This window comes from Crocodylus porosus, unplaced genomic scaffold, assembly GCF_001723895.1.
Source record: "Crocodylus porosus isolate Cpor-Errol unplaced genomic scaffold, CroPor_comp1, whole genome shotgun sequence".
Classification (NCBI taxonomy): Eukaryota; Metazoa; Chordata; order Crocodylia; family Crocodylidae; genus Crocodylus; species Crocodylus porosus.
The window spans coordinates 216,086,548-216,088,956 of NW_017728886.1; the positions used below are offsets into that span (position 1 = coordinate 216,086,548).

The 2,409-nt window shown below is 45.3% G+C and overlaps 1 long non-coding RNA gene across 1 annotated transcript in view; it reads left to right on the forward strand.

Annotated features, from left to right (window-relative positions):
- LOC109319682 overlaps positions 1-2,409 on the forward strand; it is a 37,368-nt gene that overhangs the window by 28,208 nt on the left and 6,751 nt on the right. The window contains exon 4 of the long non-coding RNA XR_002103589.1: positions 1,367-1,372. This is a non-coding gene — a long non-coding RNA (uncharacterized LOC109319682). The remainder of the gene's footprint in view (positions 1-1,366; positions 1,373-2,409) is intronic.

A 2,409-nucleotide genomic window follows, 5' to 3' on the forward strand; every position in this document is an offset into this window, starting at 1 on the left:
GCGCTCTGGTGAACAGACATTCCCCCAGATCCTTGAGAGGCTGAATACCTTCAAGTCAGCCAGCCCTCACAATCTACACCCCAGGGTACTCAAGGAGCTGGCAAGCATCATAGCCCAGTCTCGGGCACGGATCTTTGAAAACTCCTGGCGTTCTGGTGTAGTGCCTGAAGACTGGAAGAAGTCCAATGTGGTGCCTATCTTCAAGAAAGGGAGGAAAGTGGCCCATCAGCCTGACTTCTATCCTGGGGAAAGTCTTAGAAAAATTTATTAAAGAGGCCATCCTTAATGGACTGGCCGATGCCAACAGCCTGAGGGATAGCCAGCATGGGTTTTTTGGCCTTGGTGAGTCTGCAGCTGGAGTACTGAATCCAATTCTGAGCTCCACAATTAAAAAAGGATGGGGAGAAGCTTGAGAGAGTCCAGAGAAGAGCCACATGCATGATCAGAAGTCAGGAAAACAGACCTTATGACGACAGGCTGAGAGCCATGGGGAACTTTAGGCTGGAAAAGAGCAGGCTCAGGGGAGATCTGATGGCCACCTATAAGTTTATCAGGGGTGAACACCAGTACCTGGAGGAACGTCTGTTCACCACAGCACCCCAAGGGATGACAAGGTTGAACAGTTATAAACTACTGCTAGACCATTTCAAGCTGGACATAAGGAAGAATTTCTTTACTGTCCCAGTCCCCAAGGTCTGGAACAGCCTGCCATCAGAAGTGGTTCAAGCACCTACATTGAACACCTTCAAGATCAAATTGGATGCTTATCTTGCTGGGATCCTATGACCCTAGCTGACTTCCTGCCCTTTGGGAGGGGGGCTGGACTCAATGATCTTCCAAGGTCCCTTCCAGCCCTAATGTCTATGAAACCTATGAAATCTATGAAAAACCTAGGAGCCAGCTTGAAATTCTTATGGATAGCAGATATTTTGGATCAGATACCTCATTGTTTCTTCAGAAACAATAGATAGCTTGCAGCATCAGGGTTTTGTATTTTTACCTGTTGTGAATAAGCCTCATCTTAGGATGACTTTTCCAGATCTTACTGTAGTCTTTTAACAGACTTAAGGGCATTACTTGGGGCATTCATAAACTTTGTGGGGAGGACTTCCACTAGTCATCCCAGGAAAAGTATGACAGCATTTGTGGTCAGGTCTCCAATGGGTTGGACGCTATGATGAACCCTTAACCATTGTTCAAATGTTGCCCATACCCCCTCTAACTTCGTCTCTTGCCTCAGCATTCCCTAACCTGGCAACCGAGTTTTAATCAATCAAGTTAAATAGGCTTCCCATAGTGGGACCGGGGAATGTACGGCCCGAGATGGCTATTAAACTTTACTTCTGCTTAGTTTTGGTTAGATGAGGTGTGTGTGTGGTGGGAGGAGGGGGAAATCCTTTGTAAATCCAGATTAGAACTGGTCTGACAAATGCTGAGCTGGGTGTATGTAAATGTGGGTTAATTAGCATTTGGAGCACAGATTCCCCATCATGCAGTCCTCCCCTGCTTCTCTGATCCCAGACTTCACTGCGGGCTTTGTTTCATGCTCTCTGTTCTCCATCTCCCATGTAAATGAATTGTCACCTGGTTCCATCTTGGATGAAGATGAGACCTAGGGGAGTTCTTCATTCTTGTCACCCTTATCTGGAGGGCTTTAGGTGTGTCTCCCGCTGCATCTTTATTGTCTTTTGTAATCAGTTCTTGTTCAGGTAGAGGTGGGGAGGGTGGGGGGAAATTCCTTGTGAGTCAGACAGGCTGTGGCCTGTGCCAGGATTCCCCAAGAACAGGGAGCTGTGAAGTAACATAGGGCATGTTAAGTAAATGTCTGAAGAACAACCCCTTTCTGAAGTGTAGGTGCCTGATTCAGGACTGTACAGCAAAGGTGGTTGAACTCAGTACAATGAATGCAAAATCCTGAACTTTCATCTTCCCCTATGAACTATATCCTTGAAGGAAACCAGGTTTATAGAATACACACAGACAAAATAATTCAGCCAAACCCAAGAAAAATGGAATTATTTGTACAAATGGACAGACTTGAAAACAAGGACACTTAATCTAGAGTTTTCAATATGCATAGTGTTATTGAAGCTTGGAGCTGCAAGAAGATTAGTAGGCTAGTACTGGAGTTATATACTTCTGCTTCAGACTCTGAGAAGGTATAATAAGCAACACAAAATAATACAACATCACAACAACCAAAGAGCAAATCTAGATGGGCGACCTGCAGAAAAATCTCAGGCACTGCAGAACACATTAAAAACAGACTGTGAAACTTCTGCCTTCACTACTGTTCTCTGCAACAGTAGTGAGATTCTGTGGAGGACAATAGTTTCATAGTTTCATAGTAGCTAGAGTCGGAAGGGACCTAGGTAGATCATCTAGTCCGACCCCCTGCCTTGGCAGGAA